At 37.0% G+C, this 20,590-nt stretch overlaps 1 long non-coding RNA gene across 1 annotated transcript in view; it reads right to left on the reverse strand.

Moving 5' to 3' along the window:
* The window catches only part of LOC113623243 (uncharacterized), a 28,040-nt gene that overhangs the window by 4,758 nt on the left and 2,692 nt on the right, over window positions 1-20,590 (reverse strand). The window lies entirely within an intron of this gene.

Consider the following 20,590-nt stretch of genomic DNA (forward strand, 5'->3'; position numbering starts at 1 on the left):
ACCTTGCCAGCATTTGGTGGTGTCAATGTTCCAAATTTTGGTCATTCTAACAGGTGGGCTTTAATTTGCATTTCCCTGATGACAAATGATGTGGAATATCTTTTCATATGCTTATTTGACATTTGTATATTCTTCTTTGGTGAAGTATCTGTTACGGTCTTTAGCCCATTTTTTAATCAGGTTGTTGTATATTTTGGAGAATAGTCCTTTATTAGATGTATTTTGCAAATATTTTCTCCCAGTCTGTGGCTTGTCTTCTTAATCCCATGACACTGTCTTTTGCAGAGCAAAAGTTTTTAATTTTAATGAAGTCTAGCTTACCAATCTATCATCATTTAGGAAAGAGAATTACAGATACTGAAAGTCTGGCTAAATAAATAGATCATTGAGGGTATTGTATAACCGGGGTATTACAAACGTAAATAACTATGGGAACGAAAATATAAACCTCACAGAAACCTACACACAGAAAACAAAGCAAGGAGTTTATATAGTAAAATACTTTAAAAGGTATAAATACAGAAACTATAACAATATGACACAACTAAGACCATATATATCCAATTAACAAATGTAAATGAGCTAAATTCAACTATTTAGAGAAAAAGAATTTCAGACTGAATCACAAAGCAAAACTCAAATCTGTTCTACATAAAAGACCTACAACAAAAATGAAATGATTCAGAAGGGTTGAAGATAGAAGGATGAGTGAAGAGATACTAGAAACAAACAAGTAGCAACATCTTAGTAATAGATATGGCTGGATTCAGTCCCAAATTAAACCAGACCAGGAAAGGGGGGGGGTACTCTGTAATGCTAAAGGTTACAATTCACAATAAAAATGAACAGTTATGAATATCTGTGGATCAAATAACCTTGCAACAATATTACATAAAATCTACAGAAGATATAAGGAAAAATAAAAGAAAAACATAGGTAGTAGGAAACTATAATTCATCTCTCTTGGTCCATGAGAGGTCAGTAATTTAAAAAATAAGATATAGAAAATCTTAACATATTGTGGTATACTTAATTGACATATATTGAGAAATTCTGAGAAGGGAAATGGTATAGACCTGGCATAACTAAGACGGATAGGATAACAAAGGACACTGACAGAGCCTGTCACCTATGCCAACAGCAAAACTCTCAGTCTTCCAAAGAGGCTTAGACAACTGACACTGCTTTTTTTTTGACTCATCAAGGTGTCTAAAATCAGAATTTAGGTCCCAGCCAGCAGAGACTTTAACGGGTCTCTGCTGGCTGCCAGCTAATCTGCAGCTCACCCCCAAAAAAACAAAATCCATGGTTTCCAAACGACACAAATTCCCATTTTTGCTTTTGCTAGATGAAATTAATCCATTACTGGTTTCCCTTGTGTACGAGTAAATAGTGTACTAATAATTAACTATACCTAAGTTTTCTTTCATAATATTAAGCTCTAATGTGAAGTTTCACAAAACTTGACTATGTATTAACCCATATAGAAAACAATCAATTTCAAAAAGTAAAGTTAATGTAGAAAACATACTCTCATGAAAGTGCAATGAACAAAAAATATATAATAGGACCTCCCAAAAAATCTCAAACAATTCTTGGATTAAATAAGAAATCCAAACCAAAATTTCAAGAGTATGTACAAAATCACTATTGTGAAAATTCTACACACCAGGAACTCCAGAATAAACCTAAAACAGTGCTCAGAAGAAAATTAACATCCAACTGAAAAAGTATGAGAAATAACAAGTAAACCAAACAAAAACAGAAGGAAAGAAATGCAGAAATTAATGGATTATTAAAGAGAAAAACAAAGAAACTAATACATACATGCATGCAATGCAGCCAGACAAAAGAAAATACAGTTTAAAAATTGGAAAGGAGGAGGTAAAATTAGCAATATTTGCAGACATGATTGAACACCTGGAAACTCCAAGATAATCAATTGAAAAACTAATACAGAGAATAAGTGAATTCAATACATTGTCTGGGTACATAATTAAAATAGCTTTTATGTATACAAACAACCACCAGTGAGATTTACTGAAAGATATACTCAATTACAATGCCCACCAAAAGAAGGTAAAATGCCTAGCAATAAATATAAGAAATGTGCAAGATCTACATGAAGAAAACTTTAAAATACTTGTGAGTGACACATAAGAACACTTGAACAAGACATACCATACACTGGGGTAAGGAAAATCGACATGATAAAGATGTCAATTCTCCTTAAGTTAATCTATAAATTTAACAATCTCACAGGCTTATTTTTTTAAATGAACTGAACAAGTAAGAATAACTAGGAAATTTCTGAGAAAGGGATAATGAAAGGAGATAAGCCCTCTAACATATTAAAATACATTATGAACATGCAATAAATAAAACGCTATGGTACCAACAAATGACTTGACAGATAATTCAATGAAACAGAATAGAAATTCCAAAAATAAACCTAAATATATATGGAATTGAATATGTGATAAAGGTAGCACCTCAAGTCAGTGGAGGAAAACATGGATTATTCAATAAATTGAGTTGGGTCAGTGGGTAGCCACCTGGGGGAAAAAAAACTGATCCCCATCTCAAAACATATAAGAAATCTAGAAGCTATAAAATTTAACTATATAAATTAAAACTTTTTTCCGCATGGCAAAAATCACCATAATCAAAGTTAAAAGACAATCACATGGGTCGAGTATTTGCAACTGATCTCTAGGCAAGGGCTAATTTTCTTAACATACAAAGAGGGAAAGATATAAACAGGCAGTTCCCAGAAAAAGAAATACAAATGTCTCTAAAGGAAAGATGTTTAACCTCATGTTGAAGTTTGATGACAGTGTTGGTAAGGGGGTAGGCTTTATCTTACATGACTTATGGTAGTGTCTGATTAAATAAAATTCTATGAAGGGCAAATTGGCAATTTGTATCAAAATTACAAATGCAAAAATATTTTAACTCAGAAATTCCACTTCTAGGAATTTATCCTACAGGTAGAGTTACATACATGTGAAATGAGCTAGGCACAAATTATTTTACTATTTTTGATAAGAGCAAAAGATTCATAATCAACTTAAATATTCATCAATAAAGGACTTTGTTTTACTATCATAAATGCATTTAAAAGAACAAAGTTGAAAGAAATTAAAGATGATACCAGCAGATGGAGAGATATACCATGTTCTTGGATTGGAAGAATCAATATTGTGAAAATGACTATACTACCCAAAGCAATCCACAGATTCAATGCAATCCCTATCAAATTACCAATGGCATTTTTTACGTAACTAGAACGAGTCATCTTAAAATTTGTATGGAGACACAAAAGACCCCAAATAGCCAAAGCAGTCTTGAAGGAAAAAAAGGAGCTGGAGGAATCAGACTCCAGCTTTGTAGTATGACTTCAGACTATACTACAAAGCTACAGTAATCAAGACAATATGGTACTGGCACAAAAACAGAAACATAGATCAATGGAACAAGATAGAAAGCCCAGAGATAAACCCACGCACCTATGGTCAACTAATCTATGACAAAGGAGGCAAAGATATACAATGGAGAAAAGACAGTCTCTTCAATAAGGGGTGCTGGGAAAACTGGACAGCTACATGTAAAAGAATGAAATTAGAACACTCCCTAACACCATACACAAAAATAAACTCAAAATGGATTTGAGACCGAAATGTAAGACCAGACACTGTAAAACTCTTAGAGGAAAACATAGGAAGAACACTCTTTGACATAAATCACTGCAAGATCTTTTTTGATCCACCTCCTAGAGTAATGGAAATAAAAACAAAAATAAACAAATGGGACCTAATTAAACTTAAAAGCTTTTGCACAGCAAAGGAAACCATAAACAAGACGAAAAGACAACCCTCAGAATGGGAGAAAATATTTGCAAACGAATCAACAGACAAAGGATTAATCTCCAAAATATATAAACAGCTCATGAAGCTCAATATTAAAGAAACAAACAAGCCAATCCAGAAATGGGCAGAAGACCTAAATAGACATTTCTCCAAAGAAGACATACAGATGGCCAAGAAGCACATGAAAAGCTGCTCAACGTCACTAATTATTAGAGAAATGCAAATCAAAACCACAATGAGGTATCACCTCACACCAGTTAGAATAGGCATCGTCAGAAAATCTACAAACAACAAATGCTAGAGAGGGTGTGCAGAAAAGGGAACCCTCTTTCACTTTTGGTGGGAATGTAAATTGATACAGATACTATGGAGAACAGTATGGAGGTTCCTTAAAAAACTAAAAATAGAATTACCATATAATCCAGCAATCCCACTACTGGGCATATACCCAGAGAAAACCATAATTCAAAAAGACACATGCACCCCAATGTTCACTGCAGCACTATTTACAATAGCCAGGTCATGGAAGCAACCTAAATGCTCATAGACAGACAAATGGATAAAGAAGATGTGGTACATATATACAATAGAATATTACTCAACCATAAAAAGGAACGAAATTGAGTCATTTGTTGAGAAGTGGATGGATCTAAAGACTGTCATACAGAGTGAGGTAAGTCAGAAAGAGAAAAACAAATATCGTATATTAACACATGTATGTGGAACCTAGAAAAATGGTACAGATGAACTGGTTTACAGGGCAGAAGTTGAGACACAGATGTGGAGAACAGACATATGGACACCAAGGGGGAAAATTGCAGTGGGGTGGGGACGGTGGTGTGCTGAATTGGGCGATTGGGATTGACATGTATACACTGATGTGTATAAGATTGATGACTAATAAGAACCTGCAGTATAAGAAAACAAACAAACAAAAAAAACCAACTAATACTAAACTTTCTTTGGGTTATTTGTATGGAAATATGTTAATATAAATGTTTCAGACATTACATGAAATCTCTAAAAATCTTTTATGTTCTGGTATAATGTTATAAGTCATAATTCTAGTTATTACTTTAAAATGTATATCTCAGAAATAACAACAACAAAAATAGAACAAAGTATTTCTCTATATAAACTGATGTGGACAATCTCCAAGATACATCAAAGAGTGTAGAGTATGCTACCATTACACCAATGCTCACAGGATCACATGAGGTTTCTGTTTGTTAATGTTCACTGCTTTTTTTTCTGATTGGTGAACATAGAAAATTTGGAAAATGAAAAATATAAAGCAAAATGGCATAACTAATAACCTCCTTTTGGTATCCTTCCTGTACACACATATACACTTACATGGTTTGCACACTGAATATTTAATTCTTTTTGTATTTCATAATACATCTGCAATATTTTTATGAAATTAAAATATACTCAAAGTATATCCAAATATATTTTAGAAGAATTGTTGGTGCTAAATTATGTGAATACAATATATATTTCAATCATTTCCCAATGTTTTGAAACAATTAAAAATGCTCTAATGAACATGTATTTTACCATTTTCCTACAATGGATATTATTATCAAATTTTTTCATCTTCGTAAATATAACAGATGAAGATATCTCATTTTTGTTTTCATTAAATTCTGAATGCAGTTGAAAAGCTTTGAGTAAGTTTATTGGCCACTTATAATTCTTCTATGAAATACCCATGCCATTCTTCTATGGAATGTTGATTCATTTGCCGATTTCTCTTCAGTTGTTCTAATTTTGTTTTAAAAAGCATTTCATATAGTCAGGAATTAGCCTGCTAGCTATTTTACCTGTTACAAATATTTTTACCAGTTAAAATTTTCTTTTAAAGTTAACTTGCTTATAGCGTTGGGGGTACATCTTCCTATCCAAGAGTAAGATATACCTATTTATTAAAATCTTTGATGACTCTCAGTACAATTTTAAAGTTTTCTTCAGATAGATCCTACAGATTTCTTGTTGCATTTACCTCTGTGTATCTCACCTTTTTAAAAAAATTATCACAATTGTGAATGGGAATCAAAAACTTGCATTTTTAAAAGGCAATACAGAGTATTCTGGTACAGATAGTCTTGAGACTGTACTTTGAAAAACTATGCTTCATATAATGCAGAAACAAAGTACTTCTGTTGTACATGCGTTTCTTTTCCTAAAGGCTCCCAAGACACCAGGTGACATCTTTTCACCATAGAAGGCCACCTCATTGTAGAGGGCAGGGCTAAGTGGCACGCGCTCCAGATTGCAGCCGTGTCCTTGTACTGTCTGCAGATTATTCCTGTACCTACCTCCATTCCTAGGTATTAGGTTACTGGGCTAGCATCGCATCCAGGAAGGGTGACAACCATGGCTAAAGTCTGGATCTCTTATATAGTTAAGTGGCATCAGAACTGAGCTAGTGTCAACATATGTCCTCAAGTGCTCTTTGAAGGTTATTCTTAACACAATTGCTAGTACTCTTATTAAACACTACCAAACTACTAGGCTTCAGGCATTATGTGTGGCATTAGAGGGAATTCAAAAATGACTGCTCCAGAAGTCTTCATAAGCAAATGCCACCACTAATCTCCATCCCAACACACCAAAGGCAATAAAGTGGCTCAGCAAATGTTTTGTGTCTTTGCTTCTGGCACAGGTGCCTCATGGATTTCAGATAGTAGGGAACTGGCTCGCTATAATCTGAGATGATAGGACCATATCCTTCAATTTCACACCTCTCTCTCTTCTTTCACACACCAGAGGGAAATACTGTTCATATCTTTAAGAGAATAAAGCCTCTACTGGTCCTATTATCAAGGCATCACAAAATGTCATCCTAGAAACCATGATCTCCAAGAAGTACTGAGAACCACATACTGAAAGGATTGTTTGGGTATGTGCTGCAGATTAGCAATTAATACATTTAGGAAGACATGCTTTACAGAGATTCCTCCCAGCGAAGTGTGAAATGAGAGCAGTTGTTGGATTATTGAGAGGCTCAAAGCATTCCCTTATTCACAAATCACTTTAGGGTATTCCACTGGGTATGTTTAACTAATTTAATTTGATCATCTCAAAGGATGTTTGTCAAAGGCTTTAACATAGTTATTGCTGAGTAGTGGGCCTGTGGATGATTTTTATTTTTTCTTCTGTAACTTTGTCTGTGTTCTTTTTCTACAGTAAATATGGATTACTTTTACAACTGGAGAAAATACATTTTGTTTATCTATCTTTTTAGGGAGAACAAAAAGCCTCTCAGATCAAGTAGACTGAGTTCTTCATTATGCCTCAAAGAGGTTCTAGATGAAAGCCTTAGAAAGTATTTCTGCAGGTTTCTTTTTAATAGGATCCCACTCTCAATGCCCAAAGATGTTTTACTTAGCAGAGAACAAATAAAGAACCAGCATGCTTTCAAGAAAAGTCATTTATATATCAACTTCACAATAAATCAATTCACTCTATAACTACAGACACTCTAGGTCAAGGGTCCCCAACCCCCCAGGCTGAGGACTGGTAGCAGTCCGTGGCCTGTTAGGAACCAGGCCGCACAGCAGGAGGCGAGTGGCAGATTTGTATTTACAGCGGCTTCCCATCGCTCGCATTACCACCTGAGTACCACCTCCTGTCAGCATTATGGTGAGCTGTATAATTATTTTGTTATATATTACAATGTAATAATAATAGAAATAAAGTGCACAATAAATGTAATGCACTTGAATCATCCCGAAACCATTCCCCCCTCCCCTCCCAGTCCGTGGAAAAATTGTCTTCCATGAAACCGGTCCCTGGTGTCAAAAAGGTTGGGGACTGCTGCTCTAGGTGACCCAAAACATTTAAATTAAAACCCAGAGCTTGTGAAAAGATTAAACTTTTGGCATTATGTTACTGTTGAATGTGTAGCTTGAGGTGTCCTGCACTTTTCTTATAAGGCTACTGAAGTTATATGTTTCTGCCTAATATATTTGCTACTGGTGATGAAGACAGATAATATCACTTGTAGAGACTTATTTTTGTATAATGGTAGAAGTTTTGAATTTTATGGGATATTTTGTCAAGTACTGAAATAAAAATGACTTCACCATTAAAAAAAAACAAAAACAAACAAACAAACAAAAAAACCCCAGAGGTCAGGGGCTTCCTTGGTGGTGCAGTAGTTAAGAATCCACCTGCCAGTGCAGGGGACACAGGTTCGAGCCCTGGTCCAGGAAGATCCCACGTGCCGTGGAGCAACTAAGCCCGTGCGCCACAACTACTGAGCCTGTGCTCTACAGCCTGCGTGCCACAACTACTAAGCCTGCGAGCCACAACTACTGAGCCCGTGTGTCACAACTACTGAAGCCTGCGCACCTAGAGCCTGTGCTCCGCAACAAGAGGAGCCACCGCAATGAGAAGCCCGTGCACCGCAACGAAGAGTAGCCCCTGCTCACCGCAGCCGGAGAAAGCCCACGCACAGCAACGAAGACCCAACGCAGCCAAAAAAATAAATTAAAAAAAAAAACAAACCCAGAGGTCTCTGGCTACCTAACAATAACACCATCAAATAAAGCCCTCAAGAAGATGGTGATGTTTTTCCATTTCGGAGAGGACACATTTCAGCATAAAACAGCTTTGAAAGAGGGGAACCCAACAGACAGACATGTGCTCCCACTATTTCCACAAAAGCAAAATAGTTTTTGCCAACTGTCAGAAACATGATAAAATTATAGTATATAAATTGTGTAAACAAAACATGTTTTATTTGTTCAATAACAGTATAAAATCATGTTATTTTCATCCAAACAGAAAGGTTTATTCCTCTAAATCCAAATAACCTAAGGCACCAGTTCCCACCCTAATACTTTTGATGTGCTATGTATAAGCTTTTGGAATGCCCTCTTTTGTGGGCAGTTGTAGAGCAGTGTGCTCTGTGGAAACCATTTCCGCATGACTGTTTTTATGACTCTGGAAGAGTTTCCCTTGTATCTGGGTAAGTACTCTGATAACAGACACTAAGTCAAAGACCTTGAATAAGATTAAGCCTATCATGAAATCCTCTGGAGATGGTCAACCAAGGTGCCATTTACTCAAATGTCACCACTATCAATTTTTTAAAAGCCCAGGTGCTGTGGAGACAAGCATTTACCAGAAGAAAAAAACCTAAAGCAAAATATTTAAAATCATTATACCTATTTATTTTGAATTTTTAATGACCAGCATGGTAGAAAAATTCCATGCTGACATTTTGTTCATCAAAGCATTGTCATCACCAGAAATAGAACTAACCTTAGAATCTGATCCAGAACTTTGGAAGAGTATGGAAAACAGAACATCACAAAAGAAATCTGAAATGGTAACATTCTAAAGACTTTTGGGATGACGCTTTTTGTTAATACTAATAGGAGTTTTCACAGACTGTACTGAGAGTCCTTGGACTTTAAAATCTGGTTTCTCTCATCATAACTTAACAATGATCATTGTGAGGCACCTTCCCAAGCTGGTAGCTGTGACTAAACTCAGTGTCTGGTTTAATTCAAGAGTCTATTCAAGGGCTCAGAGAATATCTGGACAGGGCTGTAGACAGGAAGTGTATGACACAGACTGTGTTACCTACCCAAACACATGCTCTCAGTCAGCCTTAGTAACAAAACCCCAATTCTCAACTGGGCACATATGGTCACTGAGCCTAATTTCCCAGCCTCCCTTTCAGTTAGGTAGAGCCCTGTGACTAAGTTTCAGCCAATGAAATATAATTGGAAGCACTCTTTGAGACCTCCAGAAAGTCTCCTTTAAAAGGGAGGGTGAGGGAATTCCCTGGTGGTCCAGAGATTCCAATGCAGGGGGCATGGGTTTGATCCCTGGTCAGGGAATTAAGATCCCGCAAGTGGCTAAGCATGGCCAATATAATAATAATAAAAATAAATAAATAAAAGGGAGGGGGAGATATATGCCGAAGGCCACACAACCAGTAAGTAGTGAAGCTGGGATTCAAATGCCTAACCGTGTGACTCCTCTACACCCTAAGGGGGTAGCAAAATCTTGTGAGCCATCTAGAGCAGAGTTGGGCAAGCTTAGGCCTGAAAGCTAAGAATACTTTTACTTTTTTAAATGACTGAAACCTCTGTGTTTCCTGGCTTGGCTGGAAAAGTACCAAGAGGGTCACTTACTGAACCAAGGGGTAAGATGAGTACTTTCTATACTCTCCATCTAGCCAAACTACTCTGTCCCTAAAATGGCTCATCAGTCCAAGTATGGAAGCAGAAGGAGAAGACAACTGGTTTGGAAGACAGTCTAAAGTAGTAGTTAAGAGCATGGGTTCTAGTGGCAAGCTGCTTGGGTTCGTATTCTAGAGACACTACTTAATAGATAGAAACTGTACTTTAGTTTCCTTATCTGCAAAATGGAAATAATAATAATGCCTATCTCACAGGGCTGTTATGAAGATTAAAGGAGACAATCCAGGTAAACTTAGAAGAGCAACTGGAATACAGTAAGCACACAGTCCATGTTAGCGATTATTATCATTTCTGACCTTGGGTTGGGTTTTATTGGGTAGGTGCAACAGAAGGACAAGAGTGCAAGAATGTAGTGGTTGAAGTGATGGGAAGCGGAAAGCAGAAGAAACTGATAGAGAAAGAGTAGTGCAGTCAAGGGCTTGGAGTCCTTGAAGCTGAAGTACAGATGCACTAGAAGTCATTCAGTTAGAAAGTTGGGAGAATGGGCAGAAAGTCGAAGAGTTTATTTTAAGCTTTTAAGGGTGAAGCTGACATAAATGATGACAAAGTCCAGGGAATGAGTGGCGTTGCAAAAAGGTAAAGGTCATTGAATTTAAGGAAGTCAAGCAACTGAGGGGCCAGGATATTGCCTGGGTTACCCATACAGAATTTTTAGTCACGTGGCTTAAAGGTGGGACTTGGGGAAGTAAGGGAAACTTAAAGCCAGGTACCAAAAGTCTTTGGTGAATGAAAGGAAATGAATGAGAAAGACATGAACATGAAGGGTCAGAAAGTGCTAGTGTGAGCGTGTATAAAGATCAAAAATGGGGAGTGAGGAAGCCAGTGGCACCTCCTGACCCCAGCTGAAGCTAGTTGGTGGGAAAAGACCACAGATACAAGGCTGCTAAATATCCTGCAATGCTTATGAGAGTCCAGTGGTGATGAACTGTCCTATCCTATGTTAACGCTGTCCCTGTTGAGAAACACAGCCACCAAGCTGCTTAGAGGGCTTTCACAAAGGAGCCTGTCTCTTCAAGGTATCAAAGCTCTATGAAGCCCCTCCCCTCCCCTTTATTTAATATGCTCTCCAGATTCTGGGAAGAATCACTGCTGTCTCTCTCTACTCCATGCATACTTTCATCACAGTATGGATCATCCTTCATCAACAGTTATATGTTTAAACATCACTCTCATATAGGTATTCCCAGGCTGTGGCAAGGTGTAGTCATCTTTTCATGTCTATCTCTTAACCCTGTGTAAGTACTTCATAAATGTTGTTTCTTAAACAAAAGACTTCTCACAGTCACCAAAGTAGAAGGCAGAGCATAAAAATAATATTCTGCCAATTAAAATGGGCCATCAAGAATTTAAGCAATTAAATATAAAGATTGATTTTCTAATAAAGATTAGAAAGGAAATTTAATATTTCTTCACCAACTTGTAGGATAACATTTATAAATACTCCATATTAAAAGAAGTCATGGGGGGAGAACTTCAAGATGGCAGAGGAGTAACATGTGCAGATCACCTTCCTCCCCACAAATACATCAGAAATACATCTACATGTGGAACAACTCTTACAGAACACCTACTGAACACTGGCAGAAGACCTCAGACTCCCCAAAAGATGCCAGAGGGTGACCTACACGCAGAGGCGAGGCCAAATCCAAAGCTGGACCCCAGGAGCTGTGCGACCAAAGAAGAGAAAGGGAAATATCTCCCAGCAGCCTCAGGAGCAGCAGACTAAATCTCCACAATTAACGTGAAGTACCCTGCATCTCTGGAATACCTGAATAGACAACGAATCACCCCAAAACTGAGGAGGTGGACTTTGGGAGCAACTATAGACTTGGAGTTTGCTTTCTGCATCTAATTTGTTTCTAGTTTTATGTATATCTTAGTTCAGTATTTAGAGTTTATTATCATTGGTAGATTTGTTTATTGGTTGCTCTCTTCCATTTTTTAATATACACAGACATATATATTTTCTTCCTTTTTCTCTTTTTGTGTGTATGTGTATGCTTCTTTGTGTGATTTTGTCTGTATAGCTTTGCTTTTACCATTTGTCCTAGGGTTCTGTTTTTTTTTTCTTGTTGTTCGTCTTTTGTTTTGTTTCTTTAGTATAGTTTTTAGCACTTGTTATCATTGGTGGATTTGTTTTTTGGTTTGGTTGCTCTCTTCTTTCTTTCTTTCTATTACTTAAAATTTTTTGTATTTTTAATAATTTTTAAATATTTTTTATTTTAATAACTTTATTTTATTTTTTTCTTTCTTTCCTTTTTTTCTCACTTTTTTTTCTGAGCTGTGTGGCTGACAGGGTCTTGGTGCTCTGGCTGGGTGGCAGGCCTCAGCCTCTGCAGTGGGAGAGCCGAGTTCAGCATACTGGTACACCAGAGACCTCCCAGCTCCATGTAATATCAAACAGCAAAAGCTCTCCCAGAGATCTCCATCTTAACACTGAGACCCAGCTCCACTCAATGACCAGCAGGCTACAGTGCTGGACACCCTATGCCAAACAACTAGCAAGACAGGAACACAACCCCACCCATTAGCAGAGAGGCTGCCTAAAATCATAATAAGGTCACACACACCCAAAAACACACCAGCAGACGTGGTCCTCCCCACCAGAAAGACAAGATCCAACCTCATCCACCAGGACACAGGCACCAGTCCCCTTCACCAGGAAGCCTACACAACCCACTGAACCACCCTTAGCCACTGGGGCAGACACCAAAAACAACAGGAACTACGAACATGCAGCCTGCGAAAAGGAGACCCCAAACACAGTAAGTGAAGAAAAATGAGAAGATAGAGGAACACACAGCAGATGAAGAAGCAAGGCAAAAACCTATCAGTCCAAACAAATGACGAGGAAATAGGCAGTCTACCTGAAAAAAAATTCAGAGTAATGATAGTAAAAATGATCCAAAATCTTGGAAATAGAATGGAGAAAATACAAGAAATGTTTAACAAGGACCTAAAAGAACTAAAGAGCAAACAAACAATGATGAATAACACAATAAATGAAATTAACATTTCTCCATAAGAAATCAACAGCAGAATAACTGAGGCAGAAGAACAGATAAGTGACCTCGAAGATAAAATAGTGGAAATAACTACCACAAAGCAGAATAAAGAAAAAAGAATGAAAAGAATTGAGGACAGTTTCAGAGACCTCTGGGACAACGTTAAACGTACCAACATTCGAATTATAGGGGTCCCAGAAGAAGAGAAAAAGAAAGGGACTGAGAAAATATTTGAAGAGATTATAGTTGAAAACTTCCCTAATATGGGAAAGGAAATAGTCAATCAAGTCCAGGAAGCACAGAGAGTCTCACACAGGATAAATCCAAGGAGAAACAAGTCAAGACACATATTAATCACACTATCAAAAATTAAATACAAAGAAAAAGAATTAAAAGCAGCAAGGGAAAAACAACAAATAACATACAAGGGAATCCTCATAAGGTTAACAGCTGATCTTTCAGCAGAAACTCTGCAAGCCAGAAGAGAGTGGCAGGACATTTTAAACTGATGAAAGGGAAAAACCTACAACCAAGATTACTCTACCCAGCAAGGATCTCATTCAGATTCAACGGAGAATTTAAAACCTTTACAGACAAACAAAAGCTAAGAGAATTCAGCACCACCAAACCAGCTTTACAACAAATGCTAGAGGAACTTCTCTAGGCAGGAAACACAAGAGAAGCAAAAGACCTACAATAACAAAGCCAAAGCAATTAAGAATTTGGTAATAGGAACATACATATCGATAACTACCTTAAATGTAAATGGATTAAATGCTCCAACCAAAAGATATAGACTGGCTGAATGGATGGAAAAACAAGACCCATATATATGCTGTCTACAAGAGACCCACTTCAGACCTAGAGACACATACAGATTGAAAGTGAGGGGATGGACAAAGATATTCCATGCAAATGGAAATCAAAAGAAAGCTGGAGTAGCAATTCTCATATCCAACAAAATAGACTTTAAAACAAAGACTATTACAAGAGACAAAGAAGGACACTATATAATGATCAAGAGATCAATCCAAGAAGAAGATATAACAATTGTAAATATTTATGCACCCAACATAGGAGCACCTCGATACATAAGGCAAATGCTAACAGCCATAAAAGGGGAAATTGACAGTAACACAATCATAGTAGGGGACTTTAACACCCCACTTTCACCAACGCACAGATCATCCAAAATGAAAATAAATAACGAAACACAAGCTTTAAATGACACATTAAACAACATGGACTTAATTGATATTTATAGGGCATTCCATCCAAAAACAACAGAATACACTTTCTTCTCAAGTGCTCATGGAACATTCTCCAGGATAGATAATATCCTGGGTCACAAATCAAGCCTTGGTAAATTTAAGAAAAATGAAATCGTATCAAGTATCTTTTCCAACCACAATGCTATGAGACTAGATATCAATTACAGGAAAAAATCTTTAAAAAATACAAACACATGAAGACTAAACAATACACTACAAAATAACTAAGAGGTCACTGAGGAAATCAAAACATACCTAGAAACAAGTGACAATGAAAACATGATGACCCAAAGCCTACAGGATGCAGCAAAAGCAGTTCTAAGAGGGAAGTTTATAGCTGTACAATCCTACCTCAACAAACAAGAAACATCTCAAATAAACAACCTAACCTTACACATAAAGCAATTAGAGAAAGTGGAACAAAAAAACTCCAGAGTTAGCAGAAGGAAAAAAATCAAAGGTCAGATCAGAAGTAAATGAAAAAGAAATGAAGGAAACAATAGCAAAGATCAATAAAACTAAAAGCTGGTTCTTTGAGAAGATACACAAAATTTATAAACCATTAGCCAGACTCATCAAGAAAATAAAGCAGAAGACTCAAATCAATAGAATTAGAAATGAAAAAGGAGAAGTAACAACTGACACGGCAGAAACACAAAGGATCATGAGAGATTACTACAAGCAACTATATGCCAATAAATTGGACAACTTGGAGGAAACGGACAAATTCTTAGAAAAGCACAACCTTCTGAGACTGAACCAAGAAGAAATAGAAAATATAAACAGTCCAATCACAAGTACTGAAATTGAGACTGTGATTAAAAATCTTCCAACAAACAAAAGCCCAGGACCAGATGGCTTCACAGGTAAATTCTATCAAACATTTAGAGAAAAGCTAACACCTATCCTTCTCAAACTCTTCCAAAATATAGCAGAGGGAGGAACACTCCCAAACTCATTCTACGAGGCCACCATCACCCTGATACCAAAACCAGACAAAGATGTCACAAAGAAAGAAAACTACAGGCCAATATCACTGATGAACATAGATGCAAAAGTCCTCAACAAAATACTAGCAAACAGAATCCAACAGCACATTAAAAGGATCATACACCATGATCAAGTAGGGTTTATCCCAGGAGTGCAAGGATTCTTCAATATAGGCAAATCAATCAATGTGATACACCATAATAACAAACTGAAGGAGAAAAACCATATGATCATCTGAATAGATCCAGAAAAAGCTTTTGACAAAATTCAACACCTATTTATGATAAAAACCCTCCAGAAAGTAGGCATAGAGGGAACTTACCTCAACATAATAAAGGCCATATATGACAAACCCAAGGGCAACATCGTCCTCAATGGTGAAAAACTGAAACGATTTCATCTAATATCAGGAACAATACAAGGAAGTTTTAGCCACAGCAATCAGAGAAGAAAAATTAAAGGAACCCAAATTGGTAAAAAAGAAGTAAAGCTGCCACTGTTTGCAGATGACATGACACTATACACAGAGAATCCTAAAGATGCTACCAGAAAACTACTAGAGCTAATCAATGAATTTGGTAAAGTAGCAGGATAAAAAATTAATGCACAGAAATCTCTTGCATCCCTATACACTAATGATGAAAAATCTCAAAGAGAAATTAAGGAAACACTCCCATCTACCACTGCAACAAAAAGAATAAAATACCTAGGAATAAACCTACCTAAGGAGACAAAAGACCTGTATGCAGAAAACTATAAGACACTGATGAAAGAAATTAAAGATGATACAAATAGATGGAGAGATATACCATGCTTTTGGATTGGAAGAATCAACATTATGAAAATGATTATACTACCCAAAGCAATCTACAGATTCAATGTAATCCCTATCAAACTACCAATGGCATTTCTCATAGAACTAGAACAAAAAATTTCACAATTTGTATGGAAGCACAAAAGACCCTGAATAGCGAAAGCAATCTTGAGAAAGAAAAACAGAGCTGGAGGAATCAGGCTCCCAGACTTCAGAATATACTACAAAGCTACAATAATCAAGACAGTATGGTATTGACACAAAAACAGAAATACAGATCAATGGAACAGGATAGAAATCCCAGAGATAAACCCACACACATATGGTTGCCTTATTATTGATAAGGGAGTCAAGAATATACCATGGAGAAAAGACAGCCTCTTCAATAAGTGGTGCTGGGAAAACTGGACAGCCACATGTAAAAGAATGGAATTAGAACACTCCCTAACACCATACACAAAAATAAACTCAAAATGGATTAAAGACCTAAATGTAAGCCAGACACTATAAAACTCTTAGAGGAAAACACAGGCAGAACACTATGACATAAATCACAGCAAGATCCTTTTTGACCCACCTCCTAGAGAAATGGAAATAAAAACAAAAATAAACAAATGGGACCTAATGAAACTTAAAAGCTTTTGCACAGCAAAGGAAACCATAAAGAAGATGAAAAGACAACCCACAGAATGGGAGAAAGTATTTGCAAATGAAGCAACTGACAAAGGATTAATCTCCAAAATTTATAAGCAGCTCATGCAGCTCAATATCAAAAAAACAAACCACCCAATCCAAAAGTGGCAGTACACCTAAATAGACATTTCTCTGAAGAAGATATACAGATTGCCAACAAATACATTGCTCAACATCACTAATCATTACAGAAATGCAAATCAAAACTCCATTGAGGTATCACCTCACACCAGTCAGAATGGCCATCACCAAAAAATCTACAAACAATAAATGGTGGAGAGGGTGTGGAGAAAAGGGAACCCTGTTGCACTGTTGGTGGGAATGTAAATTCCATACAGCCACTATGGAGAACAGTATGGAGGTTCCTTAAAAAACTAAAAATAGAACTACCATATGACCCAGCAATCCCACTACTGGGCATGTACCCTGAGAAAACCATAATTCAAAAAGAGTCATGTACCACAATGTTCACTGCAGCTCTATTTACAATAGCCAGCACATGGAAGCAACCTAAGTGTCCATCGAGAGATGAATGGATAAAGAAGATATGGCACATATATACAATGGAATATTACTCAGCCATAAAAAGAAACGAAATTGAGTTACTTGTAGTGAGGTGGATGGACCTAGAGTCTGTCATATAAAGTGAAGTCAGAAAGAGGAAAACAAATACCGTATGCTAACACATATATATGGAATCTAAAAAAAGAAAATGGTTATGAAGAACATAGGGGCAGGACAGGAATAATGATGCAGACGTAGAGAATGGACTTGAAGACAAGGGGATGGGGAAGGGTAAGCTGGGACGAAGTGACAGAGTGGCATGGACATATATACACTACCAAATGTAAAACAAATAGCTAGTGGGAAGCAGCCGCATAGCACAGGGTTATTAGCTCGGTGCTTCGTGACTGCCTAGAGGGGTGGAATAGGGAGGGTGGGAGGGAGACGCAAGAGGGAGGAGATATGGGGATATATGTATATGTATAGCTGATTCACTTTGTTATAAAGCAGAAACTAACACTCCATTGTAAAGCAATTATACTCCAATAAAGATGTTTAAAAAAAAAGTTAAAAAAAAGAAAGAAGTCACGGATGAGACCTCAAAGGAAAAAAATCAAGATCTGAGGAATAAGGTTGTTAGGGAACTTGTAAAATCCTTTACCCTCAATATACCAAACTAAAACCAGATATCTTAAATTAGCAACATTGGGGCTTCCCTGGTGGCGCAGTGGTTAGGAATCTGCCTGCCAATGCAGGGAACACTGGTTCGAGCCTTGGTCCAGGAAGATCCCACATGCCACGAAGCAGCTAAGCCCATGTGCCACAACTACTGAGACTGCGCCCTAGAGCCAGCAAGCCACTACTACTGAAGCCCATGTGCCACAACTACTGAAGCCTGCGTGCCTAGAGCCCATGCTCTGCAACGAGACGCCACAGCATTGAGAAGCCCGCGCACCACAACGAAGAGTAGCCCCCGCTCACCGCAATTAGAGAAAGCCCGTGCACAGCAACGAAGACCCAATGCAGCCAAAAATAAATACATTTATATTAAAAAATTAGCAACATTGCATTTATATTCCTTGCCCTAAAGAGTAAACGTAATGCTTATAAATTCACATTTGATGAAGGTAAATAATATGAGGGTTTAAAATTTTTGTTTCTAGTCCTCCTTTCAAACATCCCATGCCTTTCTGAGTTTATTATTTTGCATCAGTGAGATTCTCGCCAAATGACAAATTTTCCAAATTATCTACATTTGATATAAATTCTTCTTTTACTGTGACTTATTTATAGGAAAACCGAAAGATGGAGAAAAAAGGTGTGGAAATAGTAGAAATTTTAAAGAAAAAAACTTTGAGGGGCTTCCCTGGTGGCGCAGTGGTTAAGAATCTGCCTGCCAATGCAGGGGACACGGGTTCGAGCCATGGTCTGGGAAGATCCCACATGCCGCGGAGCAACTAAGCCCGTGAGCCACAACTACTGAGCCTGCGCGACGGGAGAGGCCGTGACAGTGAGAGGCCTGCGCACCGCGATAAAGAGTGGCCCCCGCTTGCCGCAACCGGAGAAAGCCCTCTTAAAAAAAAAAAAAAAAAACTTTGAGGTAGTACAAAGCAATCATTAGGTACTTAAGAAATTCTTCAGTTATTGAACTCAAGGAACATATTTGCTCCAGACTTAATGATAAATATCACTCCTCCTTGGAGTACTCGCCAAACCTTGAGAGGAATAAGCCTTTAATCAATAAGCATAAATTATTTTTAAAACCTCAAAAAAAAATGAATTGTTTTATTTGGGCCCATAAAATAACTTCCTGTGGGCCCCTGGGCTTATTCTCCTTTGGGTTTGGGGATTCGGGAAAGTATACATTGATACGGTCTGTGAAAGGAAATAAGTACTAAGAGGGGTGAACATTATTCCCTCCTCATTATTACACAGGCAATAACTTATAAAGGAATAAAAACTGCATTTTCTGTGAAAAAGGGTCATGAGAAAAGCAAACTGATAGTAGAAATTCAGAGAAGTTACTGGTTAATTTTCATTCAGTAATAATGTGCTGTAATGTGGTACAGAGTTTATTTTAGTAGCTATGTAAATGACTTTATTTCTATTTAGGAGTATTAGTATTTAGTCTTTAAAAGTTAGGCATACAGGCATATAGGCCTTCCAGAATCCTGTGATGAAAATTATAGCTATAGTCATATTTAAGAATTGAGGGAATTCCCTGACTGTACAGTGGTTAGGACTCGGTGCTTTCACTGCCAGGCCTGGGTTCAATCCCTGGTCGGGGAACTAAGATCCCACAAGCCACACAGTGGTGGGGACGGGATTGAAAGGATTTTGAACATTCTGGATCTATCCATCATGAATGTAAAGTAACTGCATGTATCTCATGTTTAGACAGACCACTGTGTATTTTGAGGGTAAGATATTGTTTGTTGACTTTTCCCAAATCCCTTTCATGATACCTCACATCTTGTTGGCCTTTCTGGCTACAGAAGAACACTTAGTTGATTATCTCCAGATAACAGTCTATACAACTGTATAATAATTCCTATGCCTTCTTCCTGGTTCTAACTGAAAGTGCAGGCATCATTAGACATACTATATAGTTGGGATAATTTCTTTAGTTACATTATTTTACACTTGCCCACCCCAAAACCTAAAACACTTTTCTGCCCATTCACATAGTTTCAAACTATTGTGCAATTATAATTTATTTTCATCATTCATAACTCAGACACATTTGTACATTTGGAAGAATGGCATGCTTAATCACCTCCAGAATACTCATAAAAAGTTAATAAAGATATGAAATAACATTTTCCAACTTTCGTTAAATTGAAGATCTCTGTGATTCCTTTTTAAAAAGTCTCTATGTTGGCATTTCAATTTTTATCATCCTCTTCAAGGACCAAAACATACTACAAATTAACACAACACTGTGAATCAACTACACTTCAATAAAGTTTTTTAAAAAATTTTTTTAAATGTACTCCACATTTGATGACAATCAACAACAGTAAGCAGAAAAGATGTTTGGAAAGAAACACCACTGTTTTTTAACAGTGCACTTTTGCATTCAAAAAAATGTTAGCAAAATATGTTTGCACTGTTGATACTATTATATTTTACGTCAACTTCAAGTAGAACACAATTTTTTAAAAAGTTGTATTTGCAATATGAAATGAAGATTTGCTTAATTCATTAAATATATATTGAG

The sequence above is a fragment of the Aethalodelphis obliquidens genome, unplaced genomic scaffold, assembly GCF_003676395.1.
Source record: "Aethalodelphis obliquidens isolate GAN/ISIS:26980383/991018 unplaced genomic scaffold, ASM367639v1 scaffold11, whole genome shotgun sequence".
NCBI classification, from domain to species: Eukaryota; Metazoa; Chordata; class Mammalia; order Artiodactyla; family Delphinidae; genus Aethalodelphis; species Aethalodelphis obliquidens.